This window comes from Oryx dammah, unplaced genomic scaffold (genome assembly GCF_014754425.2).
Source record: "Oryx dammah isolate SB20612 unplaced genomic scaffold, SCBI_Odam_1.1 HiC_scaffold_26, whole genome shotgun sequence".
NCBI lineage: Eukaryota > Metazoa > Chordata > Mammalia > Artiodactyla > Bovidae > Oryx > Oryx dammah.
Window position 1 is genome coordinate 57,119,288 of NW_024070210.1, and position 24,143 is coordinate 57,143,430.

The window sequence follows — 24,143 nt, forward strand, 5'->3', positions numbered from 1 at the left end:
AGTTTTCCTGTGGTAGCTCCGCTGAGAACCTGCTTCAGCGCTTCTTTATCCTCATCTGCTTACAGATCCCAGCTGTGGGTCTTTGTTGTTCTCACTAAAACAAAGAGGCTGTCCATTAATCTTGCATGAAAATGATAACCTTGATAGTTACCCTTGGTTACTCTGTGATTCTAATGTAAGAAACTATGTATGTGAACTGTGAAATAATCTAATTTTAGATATTTGTACTGAAAAGTTGGGGCTTCCCTGATAGCTCAGCTGGTAAAGAATCTGCCTGCAATGCAAGAGACGCTGGTTCGATTCTTGGGTCAGAAAGATCCCCTGTGGGAACGGCTACCCACTCCAGTATTTGGGCTTCTCTGGTGGTCCAGATGATAAAGAATTCGCCCGCAATGAGGGAGACCTGGGTTCGATCCCTGGGTTGGGAAGATCCCCTGGAGGAGGCCATGGCAATCCACTCCAGGATTCTAGCCCGGAGAATCCCCATGGAAAGAGGAACCTGGTGGGCTATAGTCCACGGGGTCACAAAGAGTTGGACACGACTGAGAGACTAAGCACAAGCACACTGAAAAGTTAAGACAGGTCTCAGCTACTGATTTTTCTTTTTCCTTAGCTTAATTAATACTCTTTCACCTTCAGCCTCGCCCCGGGCAGCACTTATCTAGAGAGAGAGGGTGCACAGTGACCGGGGTTTCTCCCCTGCTTAGCCAGTTGCTTACCAGCCTGACTCCTGCAGAATCAGCTGTACCCATAGCACAGTCATAAAGAGTCTAGCAGCCATTGTCTGGCACCACAGATCTTCATAGCAACAGACCACCACATGGCAACAGCAGGCACACAAAGGAAACATTAGGGAAATCAATACTTAACTTTCTCCCAACGCCTCCTATACAGCAAAGCAACAGCCAGCACATTCTTCCCACCTAGCAGTTTACTCCTAGGGGATGCTTTAGGGCAGTTACATGTTTGTATACCCTGATGGATCGTGTTATCTGTCCACTGTCATATATTTAAATCCCAAAGCCCTAAGGAAATTTTTCAGTTACTATTTTTTGAGTTGCAAATTGCAAAATAAACTAATCTCCAAACAGAGAGATTCTTTTGTGCACTCTTACATACCTCCTCCCTGCCCGCCAGCAAAGGACAATCAGGCAACAAGGTGGCCAGGATTTGGGCTTGCCAGATAGGTAAGGGTTATTTCAAATGAGATTCTTTTGATATTTCAGTAACGAAAGCTTCTCAGATGGGCTCAAAAAAAGACCCATGTTGCTACTAATGCTATCCTTTAACAAATAGTTTAGTTCCTGATACTTCTGTGTAAACCTTGGTAAGTGATACCTAGGCACTAAATATAGTTCTGGTCTAAAGTGGGGGGCTGATCACTGTCCTCAGCTAATTCAGCTTTGACGTATGATTCCAAGGGAGAAAGACCCTATTAGAGACCTTCGCATTTTCTTGTCCTGTTGATGAGGTTATTTAACTGGTCTGGGATTTAGTTTGCTCATTTATAAAATGAAGAGGTTGGATGCATAGCTCTGTGGTCTTTTCTGTTCTGATATTTATGATTCTCTGATTATTTGTGTGGAACAGAAGAGGGATTGTCTTTGTTCATCATTGGTTGTGGCGAGATCTGCTGGAAGACATTGTCGTACCCTCCTGTTTCAGTGCTAACAGTGCTGCTCAAAACAGGTCCTGGCCCTGCCCTGGTTGATAAAGCCGCTGTAACAGTGATGGGCAGAAGCTGTTAAGAAACTTGGCGACTAGCCTTTTTCTCCCACAGCAGTAGCTTCAGACCAGTTTAGACAGAGCTTTGCTTGCAGGTCGCTGCTGCTGCCTCTTAATGACACCAGTGAGATTCTCATATTCTTTCTCTCTCTCGCCTCACGCCCCCTCTCTGTCTCTTGACTACTCTGTGAAACGAGAGGCTGTTCTCTACCTCTTCTGCTATTTCATTATCCCATCTCCCTTAGGCTTTACAGAACAAAGAAATCATAGGGCATCAACTTTGTAATTTAGGCAGCTGGAGATAATTTCCCCAGGATAGGGTGGGTAGGTAGATGCTTCCCCCTGGCATGAGGCAGCCCTGCTAAATGGCCATGTGTTTTGTCTGCCAGGCTTGGGCTTTGTTAGGCCCATTTAGCCTCCTCTGTATTTGAGTGAAATTATAGTGGCAAGCCAGGCCCATGTACTTTTAGAGGGTTAGGGGTTAAGAAAAAATGGAAAGTGTGTCATTTATAGGCGCTGCTACTTGCTAATTACATAAGGAATCTCTGTTTAAACCACTGTCCCTGTGCTTACTGCTGCCAGATCCTTTATTTCCCTCACTTGCTGCCTTCATGGCCTTCTCCATAGCAACAAGGTCTATGACAAAAAGGCTATGGTGAGAAATTGAGCAGTTCCCCTCCCACAAGTTGTACTCTATTTTCTCTTTAGGATGTCTCAAAAAAGCCTGCAAGACTGCTATCAAATAATTTTCTACCCCCATTGAACTCATAATCAAATGAAAGTTTTAACCCTGAACTAATTCACTGAACAACCTGCTTTCTCCTTATTTGACTCTGATTATTCCCATCTTTTGAAATTTTTCCTATGTCATTCAGTACACTTGGAACACAGTGCATCTTCCCATTTAACAAACTCGCCTCTGCTTTTTAGCTTTCACTCTGTTCTTTTGAATTGTTGAATTTTTTAAATCTACCAAAATCAAGTATCAATATGGAGAAAGAAAGTGGGAACCCCACCCCTACCCTCACCCTCACATGCTGCTGCTTTAGATTCCAGACTGGTCTTCCACACTGGAGGCTGGACAGACTGCCTAAAGCATAAAACTAGTCTGCATTTCAGCTGATTCTGGCACTGATCCACAGGAGTCACAAACCCAAAGTCTTTGTTTTCATGTTAGTAGATCTTATTCAACAGTAATATAAGTATTATACAGGCCCTTGAATTTTCAAGATTAGTGTTACCCGTTTTGAACATAAACAGAATATGTACTTTCTCATGTGTCTGTATATCCTTGTAGCTGTTCAACATTGTGCCAGTAAAGTCCATCATGTTGTTGCATTTAGTTGTACTTTGTTTATTTTTTCTCTCTTTTTTCTTTAAACAGTATTGTGTGAATGTAGTGTGAATATAACACTACTTATTTACTCAGTTGTTGATGGACATTGGGTTGTTTTCAGTTTGGAGCTGTTATGAAAAGTGTTGCTGTGAAAATTTTTGTACATGTCTTTTGGGGGAATATATATACACATTTTTATTCTGTATATATTTAGAAATGAAATTCCTAGGTCATAAGGTAAACATGATCAGTTTTAATAGATGTTGCCAGTTTCCCAAAGTGTCTGAACCAATTTATAACTGCTGCTTCCAGTTAGAATCCTGGTTGCTCCCTATCCTTGTCAACACTTAACATTATGTCTTTTTCATTTTAGCCATTTTGGTTGATGGGTAATGGTATCTTATTATAGTATTAATTTGCATCTCCATGATAAGTCATGAAATTAAGCATATACTTATTGGACATTGGGAAATCCCATTTTGTGAAGTACATGTTCAAATCTTTTACCTATTTTTGAATTGGGCTGTATGTTTTCTTCTTACCGATTTATTAGGAGTTTTCTTTATAGTATGGTTAAGAATCCTTTGTTCGATATACGTATCATAAATATCTTCTCCTGTTTCCTGCATTTTCTCTTAATGGTACCTTTTCATGAATAGAAGTTCTCTGTATAAAGGCTAGTTTTCTTTATTTTTTTTTTAGTTAGTGCTTTTTGTGTCTTGTTTAAGAAAACTTTGCCTTTCCCAAAATAATGAAGATATTCTCTTTTTTTTCCCTGAAATTGTATTGTTTTTCTTTTCACCTTTAGATCTGTAATGTATCTGAATTTGATTTTTGTTTAGGGTGTGAATAAGGAGTCAAGATTCTATTTTTTTCATATGGATACCTAACTGACCTAGCAACTTACTGAAAAGACCATCCTTTCCCCCACTGGACTTCAGTGTCACATAAGTCATAAATCAACTGATATATAAATGGATTTATTTCTAGGTTCTCTCTTCTGTTCTAGTCACCCGTTTGTCTAGTCTGTGTCAGTGCTACACTGTCTATATGTCTTGCTATCTAGTAGTATAAATCCTCCAACTTTATGGTACTTCAGGATTGCCTTGGCTGTCCTTGGCCTTTGGCATTTCCATATAAATTTTAGGATCAGCTTGTGACTTTTACTTGGGGTGGGGGGAACCTGTTGAGATTTTGATTGGGATTGCGTTGAATCTACAGATCAATTTAGGGGAAGACCTAAAGTTTTATCCTTTTATTTAAGCTTAGTATTACTCATTTGGCAGGTGGTGCAAAATCAGAGAAAGTCAGTGATATCACTTGAGGAGATTATTTAAAATACATGTTAGCTACCCTCCCCATCCGCCCCCCACCCCCCATGCTCATATTCTGAATCATCAGGTTCAGGATGAGGCTTGGGCATGTTTATTGTGAAACAGTTCCCAAGATTTATGATTTGCTGCCATCACCACTGTTCTCCACCTACCTTGTTGGCTAACTACTGACCTGGACTATAATCTCCTTGGCTAGTGGCAGTAATTCACTGAAGCTGGTTAAAGTAAAATTTGACTTGTTTAATCAATACCACTCTGCTGGTGGTGGGCTGCCATAACAACGTACCAAAAGTTGGGTGACTTAAAATGACAAATTTATCGTCTCATGGTTCTGGAGGCTAGAAGTCAGAAATTAAGGTGTTGGCAGAGCTACGCTCTCTCTGACAGTTCAAGGGGAGAGTCTTTCCTTGCTTCTTCTAGCATCTGGTGTTTGCCAGCAATCCTTGGTGTCCCTTGGCTTGTAGGTGCCATCACTCCAGTTACATGGCCTTCTTTTCTTTTCTTTGTCGCCACATCGTGGCATGTGGGATCTTAGTTCCCAGACCAGGGATCAAACTCGCACCCTCTGCAGTAGAAGCATTGGAAGTGCAGAGTCTTCACCACTGGCCCACCAGGAAGTCCCTCCCTCACATGGCTTTCTTTGCCCTGTGTGCCTTCACATTTTCTTCTTTCTGAGCGCATCTGTCACAATGTCCAAACTTATCCTTTTTATTAGGACACCAGTCATATTGGATTAGAGCCCACTTAAATAACCTCATTGAAATTTGATTGTCTCTGTAAGGACCTTATTTCAAAATAAGGTCACAGTCTGAAGTACTGGGAGTTCAGACTTCGGTAGTGTACCTTTTGGGGGGTGGTCGGGACACAATTCAGCCCATAACAGAGGCCATCGAAAATTTCGGAATAATTTTTGTCACAAGTTAGAGAAAGGAAGGAAATCTAGAACGGCACAAACTAATGAGAGGCCTTGCTTCCCAAGCCAGTCTGGGCAGAAGAGCATTCACCCCATGATCCCAGCTGTTCCTCTCCTACGTTACTCCCCCCCTCCCCTCCCCGGCTCTGAGAGCCACAGTGTGGTTCAGTTCTGCCCTGTTAACAAACCCTGAAAGTGCCAAGTGGAGATTACCAGCAAGACAAAGAAGCTTCAGCAGTTACTTACCTCTCTCAACCTCTCGCTGAAGAGGGCTGAAAGGAAAAGGACCTCTTGTAGGCTATCCCCTAGCTATGTTCTTATCATGATTCTTCCTACTAGGTCTTAAAAGCAGTAAAACTGTGGCCAAGTGTGATTCCATCTCAACCCCAGGCAAGTATTTCCTCAAAACTGTCCCATTGAGATGATACCTTCCTTCTTAGACCCAGAGGTTTTCAGATAAAGACTTCAGATGGACAACTGAAGGCGTGATGGTCTCTCTGAGCCACCTCTCACTATGGGCATACAGTGTGGTTGCCTTACCAAGAGGAAAGGGAGGGTGTGAGATTTAAGGGTGTGGTGAAGCAACCTCTGTTACACTTAAAGTTTCCATGGTGTGGGAACTTGTAGGTGGGAGGAGGAACTGTTAGATCTTTAGCTTTCCTCCTCAACCTCTTGGTCCCCATGGTCTGGGGGTGGAATGGATTACACTGGGTGGATGTTCCACTTTGGCCTTACATCTCTAATGTATACTCAAATATAGTTTTCCTGCTTAGAGTTTTAGCATCAGATCCACCTAACCTACTCCCCTAATTGGTACTTGCCTGATAATGGTTTCAGCTGGTCTCTATTATTTTACCTGAATTTCTGTGGAGAGAAATCACCATAGTCGTGTGAACAGTGTTCCAGGCTGATGTGTATTACCTTTGTACTTTCTTTGGCTCATTCTGCCCCAGAGGATCCCAGAAATAAGGGGTTCAGTTCAGTTCAGTCACTCAGTTGTGTCCAACTCTTTGCAACCCCATGAATCGCAGCACGCCAGGCCTCCCTGTCCATCACCAACTCCCGGAGTTCACTCGGACTCACGTCCATTGAGTCCGTGATGCCATCCAGCCATCTCCTCCTCTGTCGTCCCCTTCTCCTCCTGCCCCCAATCCCTCCCAGCATCAGAGTCTTTTCCAATGAGTCAATTCTTCGCATGAGGTGGCCAAAGTACTGGAGTTCCCGCTTTAGCATCATTCCTTCCAAAGAACACCCAAGGCTGATCTCCTTCAGAATGGATTGGTTGGATCCCCTTGCAGTCCAAGGGACTCTCAAGAGTCTCTCCAACACCACAGTTCAAAAGCATCAATTCTTTGGCTCTCAGCCTTCTTCACAGTCCAACTCTCACATCCATACATGACCACAGGAAAAACCATAGCCTTGACTAGACGGACCTTAGTCGGCATAGTAATGTCTCTGCTCTTCAATATGCTATCTAGGTTGGTCATAACTTTTTTAGGATATTTGTTTTCTGTCATTCCTAGAACACTTTTGCTGCCCATTAGAATGTGGGGGCAGGGACTTAAAAAGCCCTGATGCTCAGATCTCACTGAGTTAAATGAAATTAGAATGACTGTAGGTGGGAGCCAGGTGTCAGTATTTTTTTAAAGATCTCCAGGTGCATCCAATGTGCAGCAAGTTGGGAACCGCCGCTCCGGTTTCAAACACTTCTGCAGAAGACTTTATCCCAAATTGCTCTATTGGATAACTTCACAGATTTCTACTTAGAATGTGGGTAAAGGGCTCCTGGAAAGTGTAGATTCTCTTTGAAAGTATTCAGGTATTCTCTTTAAAGGAATAATAACCACAAGTCTGCTTTTGGGTTTCTGGTTTTAAAAGATCCATACATGATTTGATCCTTCTCTACAGTCAAATCTATGACTTGAAGATGAATGAATTCCTAGGATAAGTGAGATAAAAACCTGGAAATGTTGCTGTTAAGCTGATATTAGGTTCTGCCTGCATGAGGCTTGATAAGACATAGAATTTATAGATAGCAAAACATTCTTTCTAATAATTTTCACTGCAGTAGACAGATTTGGGACTAGAGTTTTCCTTGAATTATGGTACTCTTTACCAAAGTTCCTAATGTTACTACATAGCAAACCCATAAAAAAGTGGTTTTCAGATAATAACCAACTTACAGGGAAAAAAATCTTAGTTGGTAGATGAAACACAGATGGTCCTAATTTTCCCTGGTCTTTTCAGAATTTCTGAATGCTGCTCGCTCTTGTGAATTTCTGATTATATGCACCCTTTCTCTGCATCTGTGATTTGAACTTTTGTCCTGGAAGAAACAGTGCTCATAAATTTGCATAATCTCTTATCACTTGGCAAGATTAAATATTATTCAATAATGTACCAGAGATAAGCTATGAGAAGTGAGCAATTCCCACATTGCCCTAGTTGAGGCTTCCATGGAGGTAGCAGTGCCCACAGTTTCAAGCCAGCCTTCCTCACCAGCATCCCCTTGTAACCCCCTCCTAGCCAGTTGCCTATACTGTACTGCTACTGGCCAACTGCAGGTGTGCTTACAGGTTTCCAGAAGCTGTGACTTACTGACTTTCTTATGATCTCTTTCTCTTATCTGTGTCGCTAGAGAGGACTAGAAAACCTGAAACTGGTGTTGACTGGGAGCTGAGATTTGCTACAGGTGCATTTCCCTCCTAACGTAGTAGACAAACATGTCTGTCTTTCTCCTTTAGAAAGAACTTGGACTACACAGAGCCCATTAGTAGGCTCTTGATTATTTAGTGGTGGCTTTATATAGTGATTATTTACCATTAGCCCAGATAAGAGGCTTGGGAAGGGTAAGGAGGACTTTACCAGGAAAGCAAAGAGCACAGCTGAGAAGTATACTCAGCTTCTACTCAGGACTAAGTGAAGTGAAGTGAAAGTTGCTCAGTCGTGTCTGACTCTTTGCAACGCCATGGACTGTGCAGTCCGTGGGCTTCTCCAGGCCAGAATACTGGAGCGGGCAGCCTTTCCCTTCTTCAGAGGATCTTCCCGACCCAGGGATTGAACCCAGGTCTCCTGCATTGCAGGTGGATTCTTTACCAACTGAGCTATCAGGGAAGCCCAGATGGGACTAAACTGAACAACAGTTTGGCACCAGTATAAAAAGTGTCAGCAACAACCGTTAGTGTTTATTGTTAACCGTTCCCATCAGGTTTAGCTCTTTTTCTAAGGTGACAAGCTTTTTAAAGAAGAGACTAACAAAGAAACAGGTTTGTTTTGTTTTGTTTTAAATAACAGGACTGGTGTTTACACACCCAGGAGTAAATCTTTTTACCAGAGCTTCTCTTGAGATGTGAGTCTTGGGGATCAATTGTAAATTGCATAAAATGTATAAAATCATTTGATACCAAAGGGCTGTTGCCAAGTATACTTACTAGTTTTTAAGTCCAAAGTGGACAGTGAACAAAGATCTGACCTGCCATCTGTAGTTGGTGAGACAAATTGACGAGCCCTTGATCCAATCTAATCTTTTTTGTACAAGAAGAAATTCTTATGGTGATTTTCACTATGTTCCCCAAAACATTTTAATGTTGATTTGAACTGTTTTCATGTATTGAGGTATAGTTGATTCATGAAGTAGAGAGGCGTCTATACGCACCTTCGGACCAAGAGCTCCTCTCCCTTGTCATGTTCTAGTAAAAGGAGGAATCTGGGTACTTAAAACAGTCTTTGTTTTAAGCTGTGTTATGCTGTGCTTTGTATTCAGAATGAGAGAAAATAAACTATACTTCCTCCAACATTTTCTACCCCACTGTTAGAAACTACTTTTTCCCCCTGATGTTTTTTAAAGTTACATTTTAAAAAATATTTTAAAAGTGATGCTTTGTTCCTTGGATATGACACCAGAAGCACAGGGCAAAAAAAGAAAATATAGATAAATTGAATTTCATGAAATTACAACATTTTGCTCATCAAAAGACACTATCAAGATAATGAAAAAGACAACTCACAAAATGGGGAAAATATTTGCAAATAATATACCTAATAATTAATATCCAGAATATATAAAAACTCCTGCATCTCAACAATAGCAACAACCAAAAGAACAGAACAACCCAATTCAGAACTAAGTGAAAGGACTTCCCTGGCAGCCCAGTGGTTAAGACTCTGTGCTCCCAGTGCAGGGGTCACGGCTTCAGTCTCTGGTCAGGGAAGATCCTACGTGCTGCGTGGTGTGGCCGAAAAGCAAACGAACAACAAAGGCAACAGCTAAAACTGAGCAAAGGACTTGACTTGAAAAGATGCTCAGCGTAATTAATAAGAGAAATGCAAATAAAAGCCACAGTGATATACCGCTTCATACCCCACTAGGATGACTGTACTTTTAAAATGGAAAATAAGTGTTGGAGAGGGTGTGGAGAAGTTGGAACCTTTGTGGACTGCAGGTGAGAACATACAGTGTTGCCGCCATTGTGGAAAACAGTTTGGTGGTCCCTCCAAAAGGTAAACATAGAATTAACAGATGATCTAGGAATTCTGTTCTTAGGTAGGTATGCATCCAAAAGAATTGAAAACAGGTATTTAAACAAAACTTGTACACAGGAATATTCATAGCAGCATTATTCACAATAGCCAAAAGATGAAAACAATCCAGTGTCCATCAGCAGATGAGTGCATAAACAAACTGCGGTGTATACTTACAGTGGAATAGCAATAGAAAGGAATTAAATTCTGATACATGTTACAGTGTGTGAAAGCCTTGAAAATATTTTGCCAAGTGAAAAGAGCCAGACAGAAAAAAATAAATGTATAATTTCACTTAGATGAGGTATCTAGAATAGGCAAGTTTATAAAAACCAAAAGGAGAGAATAGAGTTACTAGGAGCTAGGGGGCAGAGGGAATACAAGTTACAGCGTTTCTGTTTCAGTTGATGAAAAAGTTTTGAAAATAATAGTGATGATGGTTCCCCTCACAAAATAACAGCTTTTTATTGTTGGCAATTTGGAAATCAAAGAAAAAGGATAAATCCTAAATTGCAAAGAAGAAAGTCATAAATCACCCAGAGATAAAGCCACTATTATAATTGTTATGTTATTCATATACTTTTTTTTAACAAATTGGTGCCCATCTCTCTATATTTGTAGTCTTTTTTGTTTATAGAGGAAAATACCATGAACATTTTCCTGTAACGTTAAATGGTCTGCTATAACATTTTATTTATTTTATTTTTTTTATGTTATAACATTTTAAATGCTGCACATTATTCCATGTTAAGGATGTATCATGATTGATTTAGGTAAGTTGTTCATTTGTTGTTCAGTTGCTAAGACATGTCCAACTTTTTGTGACCCCCATGGACTGCAGCATGCCAGGTTTCCATGTCCTTCACTGTCTCCCTAAATTTGCTCAAACTCATGTCCATTGAGTTACTGATGCCATCCAACCATCTCATCCTCTTTCTTCCTCTTCTCCTCTTGCCCTCAATCTTTCCCAGCATCAGGGTCTTTTCTAAGGAGTCTTCTCTGTGGCCAGACTATTGGAGCTTCAGCTTTAGCATCAGTCCTTCCAGTGAGTATTCAGGGTTGATTTCCTTTAGGGTAGACTGGTTTGATCTCCTTGAAGTCCAAGAGATTCTCAGGCATCTTCTCCAGCACCACAGTTGGAAAGCATCAATTCTTTGGTGCTCAGCCTTCTTTATGGTCCAACTCTCACATCTATACATGACTACTGGAAAAAACCATAGCTTTGACTATACGGACCTTTGTCAGCAAAGTGATGTCTCTGCTTTTTAATATGCTGTCTAGGTTTGTCATAGCTTTACTTCCAGGGAGCAACCATTTTTTAATTTCAAGACTGCAGTCACCATCTGCAGTGATTTTGGAGCCCAAGAAAATAGAATCGGTCACTGTTTCCACTTTTTTCCCCATCTATTTGCCATGAAGTGATGGGACCAGATGCCATGATCTTACTTCTTTGAATGTTGAGTTTTAAGCCAGCTTTTTCACTCTCCTTTTTCACTTTCATCAAGAGGCTCTTTAGTTCCTCTTCACTTTCTGCCATTGGAGTGGTATCATCTGCATATCTCTTGTTGTTCATATTTTCCCCAGTAGTCTTGATTCCAGCTTGTGATTCATCCAGCCTAGCATTTCACATGATGTACTGTGCATGTAAGTTAAATAAACAGGGTGACAATATACAGCTGTAACATATACCTTGCCCAATTTTGAACCAGTCCCGTTGTTCCATGTCTAGTTCTAACTGTTGCTTCTTGACCTACATACAGGTCTCTCAGGAGACAGCTAAGGTGGTCTGGTATTCCCATCTCTTTAAGAATTTTCCACAGTTTGTTGTGATCCACATAGTCAAAGGCTTTAGTGTAGTCAATGAAGCAGAAGTAGCTGTTTTAATTCCCTTGCTTTTTCTGTAATCCAACGGGTGTTCGCAGTTGGATCAAACCCAGGTCTCCTGTGTCTCTTGCATTGGCAGGCAGGTTCTTTACCACTAGCAGTACCTGGGAAGCCCAAGACATGAGAATTTGCAGCTCTTTTAAGAACTGAGCTTCATTTCTCGTGTCATCAATAAAATACTCATAGACAAAGGGAACACACTTCCCTTTGCAAAGGGTCCCTTTGCATGGCCCTCCCTATGCAAAGGTTCTGAATCCACAGATTCAACCAAGCATGAAACAAAAATCTTGAGAAAAAAAAAATTCTGAAAAGCAAAACTTGAATTTGCCACTCACTGGGAACTGCTAGCATTTTATTTACAACTGTTTATATCGTGTTTACATTGTATTATTATAAGTACTCTAGTGATGATTTAATATATATGAAAGGATGTACATTGGTTATATGCAAATATTGTGCTGTTTTATATTAGGGACTTGAGCATTCTCAGATTTTAGTACTGGGCAAGGGGTGGGAGGTATTCTAGAACCAATCCCCTGCAGATAGGAGGAATGACTATATGTGTTTCATGATAACCTTGCAGCTTTGGACTTTTGAGTTTCTAGCTCCTGTTCTTTTTTCTGTTTCTATCCTCTTGGTGCGTTTTGCTTACTTTGACATTTTCTTTTTGCTTCTTGCCTCTTCCACTCCATATATTCTGTTTGCCACCAATATGCAGTTTTTATTGCTGCTTCTGTTTCTTATCTGGTAGAGAGAGGTCAAACATAAAATCAATGAGCAGCTTCTCAGCCAAAAATAAACCTGTAAGTGTTGATGGCTTTCACTCTAGTCCACAATTTTATTCTCAAGTACAGTACATGAACTATTTAGTGTCTTACACCTGGAAATGTGAGCCGCTGAGAACCAAAAAAGTATATCCTCATCTTGTGAGACAGCATAGTTAAAAATACAGGCTCTAGTTTAGAGCCAGACTGATTTCGATTCAGATCCTGGCTTTGCATCTTGTTTAGCTGTGTTACATTGAAACAAATTGCTCTAAGCTTCCATTTCTTCATCTGTACAATGGGAATGATAATACTTTTGGGGTTGTTGAAAAGATTAAATATAAGATAATACATGGAAGGCTCTTAAACACAGTAAGTAGAAACTATTATCTTGAAAGCCATCAAGCCTTCATAGAAATAATGTACATGCCACCTCCCCCACCAAAAATTAAAAAAAAAAAATCAGAGAAAGCAACAAAGCATTTAACCCATTGTGTGTGGGACTAAGCATCCTTTTGTATCATTTAGGATTTGGGAAGCCTCCTCAACAAAGTTAGATTAAATTGGAGTCTAAATCTTAATTCATTGGGCATATTCAGTGTGTGATGATGGTTAAGGTCTAGGATACTACTGATGGTTCATCTCATAGATGGAAGGGGAAGATGGATGCTTATTGCCAAACTTACAACAGATTTTGTCTGACAGCAGGACATAAGTAAAAGGCAAGAATTTGAACTGACTGCAGTTTTGGTTGGTTGGACAAATTCAGATATTTGCTTTTAAATATGAACCCAATGTAATAAAAACATGTTGGGTTTTTACAGTGTTTAATCCTAAGGTGATTTTGAAGGAGTAGAATTTTAACATGAAGTGAAGCATCAGAAATTTAAGACACGCCCCCCCTTTCCTTGTATTTGTTGTTCAGAAAGAAAATCTAAGTCTTTACACTACATTTTAATACCATAAACTTGTGCACACTTTATTGACTTTTCTTCATGTTAAGAGAAAAAATATTTTTGATGTGTTAAATAAACCTTTGGAGATAAATTAGCAGCATGACTTAATTTACCTATTGCTGTCAGTTACCTTCAGACAACAGCAAAAAACAAAACAAAACAAATACCATAAACTGATTATTGTTGATAAGGATGTTGTCACTTAGGCTTTCCAACACTGCTTTCCTGAGCTCTAACCTGTGTGCGCATACCCTCATGCTGCTGGAAATTTGGTGAACCACACTGGGTTGGTAATCAGAAAGTAACTGGAATTTTTACATAAGTAGTTGAGGAGTTCCTATTCCCCTTGTCATCCCGTCAATCAAAGGTGAGATCTGGTGCCTATCTAAACCCTGCCTTGATGGATTGAACCAGTATTGGGGTTATTCATCCTGTTCAGCAGTTACTGAGAACCTACTAAGTATTTATGTAGGTAAAAGGGAAAAATGTAGATACTACCTCTTCTAATATAGCATCATTGGGGTTTTGACAGGGGAGCACAGGTCATTTTTCATTTTTACATGCAAATATAGCGGCTCAGGGCTCCCCTGGTGCCTCAGATGGTAGAGAGTCCACCTGAGACCCACGTTCAATCCCTGGGTCAGGGAAATCCCCTGGAGAAGGGCATAGCAACCCATTCCAGTATCCTTGCCTGGAGAATTCCATGGAGAGAGGAGCTTGGTTGGCTGTAGTCCACAGTCCATGGGGTCGCAAAGAATCGGCCACGACTGAGCAACTTCACGCACACACACATTCAGCAGAACCAATTTGACAGTCCAGAAACAAGCCCTAACTTATACACAAACTAAGGGAAATGGAAAGGGTTTTTTAGTAATATAGGTATTGGGGAAACCCTCTGTGAGGGGAAAAAAAAAAATAGATTCACAGACCTATCTTACACTCTCTAATGTAAGTTTACATAAAGGTTTACATATCTGGAATTGACACGTTGTACACTTTAAATGTCTGACAATTTTACTTGTCAATTATATATTGATTTTTTAAAATAATTCTAAAATAAAATAATTTCCAAAATAGAAAAAATAAGTTCTATGTGTACATCTATGTGTATATAAATACACATATATATTCAAGATTCTTAGATATGTTTTTTTTTACTTTTATAAAGTCATTCAGTTAAAATAATACAAAAGTAAATATCCAAATTTCTAGATGAAAAGGCTTAGCATAAATGGAAGAAATCACAAAGATTGATGGATTTGTTATGTTAGAAATGTAAACCTTCACTAAATCAACAACTTCACCTAACGCTAGTCCTGCTTACTTTCAAATGAGCCAGAATTAAAAGAAATTTGTACCTTGACATATTTTTGCCATATAATGCCAAAAAGACAGCTTTGGTTCCAAAATTTGTGGAGTTTTTTTTCCCCACATTTGATTTGTATATGGGAGCTCATATTCAGGAAATTTTATAATTGAAGTATCTTCAAATAAATCGTGTAAATAAGCCCACCAAACAACATGTGTTAAAAGTTCTATGAATGATATAGCTACTGATAATGATATTATTGATATTCTACTAATAAAAAACTAAGGTCATGGCATCTGGTCCCATCACTTCATGGCAGATAGATGGGGAAACAGTGGAAACAGTGAGAGACTTTATTTCCTTGGGCTCCAAAATCACTATGGATGGTGACTGCAGCCATGAAATTAAAAGACACTTGCTCCTTGGAAGAAAAGCCATGACAAACCTAGACAGTGTGTTAAAAAGCAGAGACATTTCTTTATCGACAAAAGTCCGTATAGTCAAAGCTTTGGTTTATCCAGTAGTCATGTATGGATGTGAGAGTTGGACCATAAAGAAAGCTGAGCACCAAAAAATTGATGCTTTCGAACTGTGGTTCGAAACTGTGAGAAGACTCCTTAGAGTCCCTTGGACAGCAAGGAGATCAAACCAGTCAATCCTAAAGGAAATCAGTCCTGAATATCCATTGGAAGGACTGATGCTGAAGCTGAAGCTCCAATGATGCTGAAGCTGAAGCTCCAATATTTTGGCCACACAATGTGAAGAACTGACTCATTGGAAAAGACTCTGATGCTGGGAAAGATTAAAGGCAGGAGAAGGGGATGACAGAGGATGAGATGATTGGATGGTATCACCAACTTGATGGACATGAGTTTGAGTAAACTCCGGGAGTTGATGATGGACAGGGTGGCCTGGCGTGCTGCAGTCCATGGGGTTGCAAAGAGTCGGACGTGATTGGGTGACTGGACTGCGCTGAATGATGTAGCAGATGCCGTAGAATCAAGAACTGAAAGAGATCACATTTGACTAAGTTACAGAGCTCAGTTCATTTTCAGCTTCTTTTGAAAGGGTCACTCTGGGTGAGGCAGCTGAGCCGACCACAGCAGCTCTTCTTCAGCCTAGTTATTTTTAACTAGGAGACCAGGTAACTGCAATAGGGACCTGTTATTATAATGGATTAGTTAGGAGCAGTGAGCCATTGCTTAGCTTCTTTTCTGTTGAGGGAGGGAGTGCCCAGCCAGTTTAATCACTAGCATTGGAGGGGAAAGAATGTAATGGGAGCTTTTAAGAGGACTCTATGAGAAGGACATATGACCTAAAGGTTTATAAGCTGCTTTGGCAGTGATAACTGAGAGTGAAGGCCTGATTAAAAGTTTGTCACCTGTGTTCTCCAGACATCAACACTATAGTTTTCTACAGATGCTCACCTCTCAAGGAGGAAGTGGAAACTGGTTTCTATTCACATATTATGTGTTAGCTCTCTCACCTTACTCTCTGATTAACCACTGCCATCACCACAATCCCACCATCCTCAACTCTCTGCATGCTAGAAGTTCAGTTATTCAAATTTTAAAAAAAATTTATAACACGCAATCTTAGAGCTCAGTCACTCTTCATCATTATACCCCATATTACATGAGACACTGAAAGTCTATACAGAATGCACACCATAGCTGTTCCTAGACAGGGCTTATATCTGGGTATATCAGATGCCTGTAGTCTTGGGGAACTACTACGTATACATTCAACAATAACTTCAAGCCAATTTTTAAAAAAATTATTACTAATCTTTAAAGAACCCCTTGTATCCTTAGGGAGGTTAGAATATTCTTTACCTATACTCTTGTTATTTCTGTGATCCCTTAACGTTACTAGAGGCTGGTGATAACGTCCTCTGTTTTATTAAGAGTTCTGTCCCTTCATTCTAAATTATATGCTTCCCGGAATCAGAGACTGAAAATTATACAACCCCACCTCTCCACCCCAAACACATACAAATAGTACAATGTTTTGAATAAATAGTTCTTTGTAGGATAAGAAACCATTATGGGGTTTGAGTTGTCTGTGACTTAAATTTCTTAGCAGTGTCCAGGACGTCCCACTATCCTGGACACTGTATGCAAGCCAAAAGGCAATAAAATTGGTAGAGGAGCCATCAAGTTGTTAATGAGTCATAAATTGCCTCTTACCCTTTATAATGTAAAAGGAAACTTGAGTTATAAAAGACAATCTGGTTGTTCTAGCACCATCTAGAGGAAGGCATAGAAATGGTTAACAGATTTTACAACAGCACCATATCAGTTCATTTAAATCCAAATACCACATCCTTCCTGTCTCTCCTTTTGCACTAAATATGTCATGATATAATAAGGTATAGTTCATTTGGCCATTCAGCCAAACTTTACTCTCTTTTTATCAGCTCCTGGCTGATAACATGTTATCTTTTTGTGTGTTTATCTGTTCCAGCTGGATTGTAAGATAGGATAGGCACCCTGACTTAAAAAAAAAAAATTTATATGTAGGATCTGTCAGTTGTGGTATGCAGGCTCTTAATTATGGCATGTGGGACCTAGTTCCTTGACCAGGGATTGAACCTGCATGGGAGCACGGAGTCTCAGCCACTGGACCACCAGGGAAGTCCCTATAACTTACTTTAATGTATTAGTACACTAATCAGTAATTAACAAGAATTTTTTTAGCATGAAATATTAGACTTTTTCAGATCTTCCTTCTTCCTGCTGTTCGACACGTAGCCTCAGCTCATTATCACATGGTTTCACTCTTCCTTATGTGTGCCAAAGCTCATCCCAGATCCTCTTAAAAGTTAGAAAATCCTGCCTATTCTTCTCTGATCTGTCTATACCACAGTATATGTAGCATATTTTTTAAAATAATGATTTGAGATATATTCATTTTCCCTCCCCCCAGAGTAAAATTTTCAGTTAAGTTTTGAATCTCCACTAGCACTTGGCATAATTATGAAGTATAAGTAATGTCCATTTGCTGGCTCATTGCATGAAAGCAGTGTGAGGCATATTCGTCTGAGAGCAGTTAACTGGCTGGACTGACAGAAAAAATTAAAGATTGGAGTTAGGAGCATAATTCAGTCTGTTAGAATAATCTAGAGGTAAGTTAATGAGGACTTGGGTTCTGATGGTTGTGGTTGGGGATGGGGAAGAAGATTTTATTCAGAGAGAGTTCAAAGGCAGAATTGACAGGCCGTGGTGACTGGCTGGTATCCAGTGCCACAGAAAGCCAGCTCTGCTTCCTCTTTTGACTGCCGATCCCTTTTCATTTTGCCCCAGATTTCCTGCTTTCTTTAGAGATCATCAGTTGCCTCTCTTTAGGGTCCTGAATTCTCATAACTTAGGAGAATTCCAACTGGGCAAGTGGATCCCCACAAGGCAACACTGACAATAGTGGTAGAACGGGCTGGTCCCCAGGTTTCTGTCGCCCAGCATGAAGACAGCTGCAACTTCGTTAGTTAACATCTCCATAAAAAGGCAGAAGTAAAATAATGCTTAGGTTGTATGCCTTAAGTCAGCAGTTCTTAAATTTTTTAGACTTAGGACTCCTTTTCATCCTTAATAATTATTAAGGAACTCTAAGAGCTTTTGTTTAATATCTATTGATATTATCGTTATTGACATTTGCCATGGTAGAAATTAAAACAATCTGTTAAAAATATATTTATTAATCTATTTAAAAATAAGAAACCTGTTACATGTTAACATATTTATGAAAAATAATCATAGTTTCTAAAACAAAAATTTAGTAAAAAGAGTAGCATTCTTTTACATTTTTACAAATCTTTTTAATGTCTGGCTTAATAGGAGACACTCTGGATTCTGATATGTACTTCTATATCCAGTCTTTCAAAATATCATGTCATGCCTCCTCTGGAAAACTCTTATGTACACTCAGGATAGAATGAAAATAAAAATCCAAATTTGTCTTAGTATTATTATGAAAATAGTTTTGACTCTGCAAACCGCTTGAAACTGTTTGGGGGACTGTCAGACATCCCTGAACCATACTTTGAGAATCCATGCCTTAAGCAATGCTTTTTAGTTTCTCTTAAGAGAGTCTTAAAGATGTATGTTTCATTTTATAGACATGTGTAAGCATTCTTGGCATCTGTATTGAGACCCTCATTACCTATTAGTAGAAATAACATACTTAAAAGTAGAATAAAAACAAGTCTTCAGTTAAAAAAATTTTTGTTTATTTGACATTGATCATACACCCCATACTGCATTCAAAGCTCATGACAAATTAGTTGTAGAAGGTTACCAAAAATGATTTTGTCTGACTAACTGACTAGCTAATATCAATAGAATTTTTCCCCATGGACTTTGCATTGCAAATATAACAGAATCATGGAATTAATGCATGTAGAATGTATATGGCCATGAAGTCAGGTAAGAGCACCCATAGGGCCTGATAATAGAGTTACATTAGTATTAACTCCTTGATGTCCTCATCTAAAGTAGATTATAAGAAGAAAGTTGGATGTGATAGAGAGCTTGGAAATATGGAAATGACTACTACTGCAAAAGGTAGACATGTTGGGCTTCCCTGGTGGTCCAGTGGGTGGAAGTCCACCTGCCAATGCTAATCCAGCAAAAGCAAAACACAAAACTCAACTGAGAAGTCTGATCTCAATGAACAGAGTCATGAACCCTTAATATTTCAGTAACCTTTAAAGGGACATTCCTTTACCACACCACAAGATAATCATGTCTAGAATAATGTCCCTGAGTCATGAAGAAAAATATTAAAATATACTTCATATATTGAGTCCTCAATTTATGAATGGCTTTTCTTCCAAAGTTAATTTAACTTTCAAAAACATTTATTTATAGAAGCAGCTAAGTAATTGTTATTTTGGGTCCCAATCTGTTCTTTCAGCTTATCTATTCAACAAAGAACCTTTGAGTGCTTAATATCAGTAGAAAGGTTTCAGTTAGCTCTCATTTATAGCTTTGTTTCAGTGAAGGAATACACTAAGGCCAAAGCCTGAGCATATATACTGTTTCCCTCTGGCCTCCATTATTTGTCATATAAAGTGCTGAACTTTTGCTCTCAGGGTCTGCAGTTAGAGTCCAAGTGCCAAATTCAGTCCACTGCCAATTTTTGTAATTTCATTGAAACACAGCCATAACCCATTCATTTGTGTATTGTTTGTGACTGTGCTACAAGAATTGAGAAGTTACCATAGAGGCTGTATGGCCTGCAAAGGCTAAAATAATTTGCTATGAGTTCCTGACATTAAAGGTTTATAAACTGCTCATCTACACGTTCTGGCTTGCCCTGATCTCTGACCTCATTTCTTCCCACTCTTCTTACTCCACTTTAGTCTCATTCCACTTTGCTCTTCCTGAAAACATGCCAAGTACATTCTCACTGCAGTGCCTTTGTACCTGCATTCAAATGCTCATCCTTCTAATTTCCTCATGGCTCACTCTTCAGGTTTCTCTGCTTGCATGTCACCTTCTCAGTAAGGCTTCTCTTGACTGCCCATTGTAAAATAGCAACATCCCATTCCTCACATTCTTTATTCTTGTGCTCCTGTTTCATTTTTCTCCATAGGGCTTACGCTATCTAACATATATTTACTTGTTCTCTGTCACCCATCACTTGAATATAAGTTGTAAGAGTCAGACACGACCGAGCGACTTCACTTTCACTTCTGTCTTTTATAGTTGTTGGCAAATTGGGATTGAAACAAGATTTAAAAGCAGCATATAGGTACATACTTCTGTTTCCATTTGAAAACTCAAGGTGACTGGCAAATTCAATCTCATGTGACCTCTTCCCCCAACCTCTTTTTCAGTCCCTTGAGAGCAAACAACTGTCCTTGTTTATCTTTATTCTCCATACTAGTCCAGTGTACACTCTTAATTAATATTTTCTCCCAGCCCAGAAATGGACCTTGGTGTCTTCTTAGTTGTTTTTTTTTTTTTTTTTATATAAATATATAACTTCGGTACTTCCCATAATGCCTGGCTTAGTAAACATTTGCTCCATGAAGGAATAAGTTAAATTAATTGTTTGTCGACTTAGGATAAAATACTATCATAGATTTTCTGTCATTGTATAACAAATTATTCCCAAAATGTAAGGATCTAAAACTTTAAACTTTCTGTGGGTCAGCAGTTCAAGAATGGCTTAAGTAGCTGGTTCTGTCTCAAGGTTGCTCATGAAATTGCGGTCAAAATGTTAGCTGGACTGCTATCATCTGAAAGCTTATTTAAGGATCACTTCCAAGTTGGCTCACTCACACGGCTATTCGCAGCAGGCCTTAGTCTCTGGCCTCATGCACCTCTCCATAGGGTAGGCTGTCCTTATGACACAGTGGGGAACTTCCTCAAGAGAAGTAATCCAAGAAGATAAACATTGCCTTTCATCATCGAGTCTGAGGAGGCTACATCCACCACATTCTTGTTTGTTACAAGCAGGTAGCTAAATGTAACCCACACTCAAGGTGAGGGGAATTAGACCTCTCTTTTTTCCCCATGATATATATTTTTTTAATTGGAGGAAAATTGCTTTACAGTGTTGTGATAATTTCTGCCATACAACAATGAAAAGAAGCCATCATTTCAGTTCAGTTCAGTCGCTCAGTCGTGTCTGACTCTTTGCGACCCCATGAATCGCAGCACGGCAGGCCTCCCTGTCCATCACCAACTCCCGGAGTTCACTCAGACTCACGTCCATCGAGGCAGACCACCTAACCTGCCTCTTGAGAAATCTGTATACAGGTCAGGAAGCAACAGTTAGAACTGGACATGGAACAACAGACTGGTTCCAAATAGGAAAAAGAGTACGTCAAGGCTGTATATTGTCACCCTGCTTATTTAACTTCTATGCAGAGTACGTCATGAGAAACGCTGGACTGGAAGAAACACAAGCTGGAATCAAGATTGCCGGGAGAAATATCAATAACCTCAGATATGCAGATGACACCACCCTTATGGCAGAAAGTGAAGAGGAGCTAAAAAGCCTCTTGATGAAAGTGAAGGAGGAGAGTGAAAAAGTTGGCTTGGAGCTCAACATTCAGAAAACGAAGATCATGGCATCTGGTCCCATCACTTCATGGGAAATAGATGGGGAAACAGTAGAAACAGTGTCAGACTTTATTTTGGGGGGGCTCCAAAATCACTGCAGACGGTGATTGCAGCCATGAAATTAAAAGACGCTTACTCATTGGAAAAAAAGTTATGACCAACCTAGATAGTATATTCAAAAGCAGAGACATTACTTTGCCGACTAAGGTCCGTCTAGTCAAGGCTGTGGTTTTTCCAGTGGTCATGTATGTATGGATGTGAGAGTTGGACTGTGAAGAAGGCTGAGCACCGAAGAATTGATGCTTTTGAACTGTGGTGTTGGAGAAGACTCTTGAGAGTCCCTTGGACTGCAAGGAGATCCAACCAGTCCATTCTGAAGGAGATCAGCCCTTGGTGTTCTTTGGAAAGAATGATGCTGAAGCTCCAGTACTTTGGCCACCTCATGCGAAGAGTTGACTCATTGGAAAAGACTCTGACGCTGGGAGGGATTGGGGTCAGGAAGAGAAGGGGACGACCCAGGATGAGATGGCTGGATGGCATCACGGCCTCGATGGACATGAGTCTGAGTGAACTCCGGGAGTTGGTGATGGACACAGAGGCCTGGCGTGCTGCAATTCATGGGGTCAGAGCTGACTGTGGCTCAGATCATGAACTCCTTATTGCCAAATTCAGACTTAAATTGAAGAAAGTAGGGAAAACCGCTAGACCATTCAGGTATGACCTAAATCAAATCCCTTATGATTATACAGTGGAAGTGAGAAATAGATTTAAGGGTCTAGATCTGATAGATAGAGTGCCTGATGAACTATGGAATGAGGTTCGTGACATTGTACAGGAGACAGGGATCAAGACCATCCCCATGGAAAAGAAATGCAAAAAAGCAAAATGGCTGTCTGGGGAGGCCTTACAAATAGCTGTGAAGAGAGGCGAAAAGCAAAGGAGAAAAGCAAAGATATAAGCATCTGAATGCAGAGTTCCAAAGAATAGCAAGAAGAGATAAGAAAGCCTTATTCAGCGATCAATGCAAAGAAATAGAGGAAAACAACAGAATGGGAAAGACTAGAGATCTCTTCAAGAAAATTAGAGATCCCAAGGGAACATTTCATGCAAAGATGGGCTCGATAAAGGACAGAAAAGGTCTGGACCTAACAGAAGCAGAAGATATTAAGAAGAGGTGGCAAGAATACACGGAAGAACTGTACAAAAAAGATCTTCACGACCCAGATAATCATGATGATGTGATCACTAATCTAGAACCAGACATCCTGGAATGTGAAGTCAAGTGGGTCTTAGAAAGCATCACTACGAACAAAGCTAGTGGAGGTGATGGAATTCCAATTGAGCTGTTTCAAATCCTGAAAGATGATGCTGTGAAAGTGCTGTACTCAATATGCCAGCAAGTTTGGAAAACTCAGCAGTGGCCACAGGACTGGAAAAGGTCAGTTTTCATTCCAATTCCAAAGAAAGGCAATGCCAAAGAATGCTCAGACTGCTGCACAATTGCACTCATCTCACACGCTAGTAAAGTAATGCTCAAAATTCTCCAAGCCAGACTTCAGCAATACGTGAACCGTGAACTCCCTGATGTTCAAGCTGGTTTTAGAAAAGACAGAGGAACCAGAGATCAAATTGCCAACATCTGCTGGATCATGGAAAAAGCAAGAGAGTTCCAGAAAAACATCTATTTCTGCTTTATTGACTATGCCAAAGCCTTTGACTGTGTGGATCACAATAAACTGTGGAAAAGAAGCCATAGTTATACATAGATCACCTTCCTCTAGAGCCTCATCCTCTCCCCCCATGCCACCCCACTAGAGCATCACAGAGCATCCATCTGGACTCCCTGTGTTATATAACAGCTGCTCACCAGCTGTCTGTTTTACACACAGTAGTATTTCATCCCACTTTTTCCCCAGTGTGTCCACAAGTCCGTTCCCTATATCTACATCTCCATTCCCTCCCTGCAAATAGGTTCATGAATAACATTTTCTCTAGATTCCATATATATACATTAATATACAATATATGTTTTTCTCTTTCTGACTTCACTCTGTATAACAGGCTTTAGGTTCACCCGCCTCACTAGAACTGATTCAAATTTGTTCTTTTTTATGGCTGAGTAATGTTCCATTGTATATGTGTACCACATCTTCTTTATCCATTCATCTGCTAATGGACACCTAGGTTGCTTCCATGTCCTAGCTATTGTAAATAGTGCTGTTGTGAACATTGGGTTACATGTTAGACTTCTCCTTTTTGAAGGGAAGAATATCAAAGAATTTGTGGTCATATTTAACTTCCACAGTCACTTTGATACTCTGAATTGAATAA

At 39.9% G+C, this 24,143-nt stretch overlaps 1 protein-coding gene and 1 non-coding gene across 4 annotated transcripts in view; both read left to right on the forward strand.

Annotated features, from left to right (window-relative positions):
• ZNF609 (zinc finger protein 609) overlaps positions 1-24,143 on the forward strand; it is a 197,633-nt gene that overhangs the window by 149,077 nt on the left and 24,413 nt on the right. The gene's annotated exons all lie outside the window — the stretch shown is intronic.
• LOC120853788 lies at positions 13,448-13,575 on the forward strand. Its single transcript, XR_005718845.1, has one exon. It is a non-coding gene; the product is annotated as a small nucleolar RNA SNORA19 (small nucleolar RNA).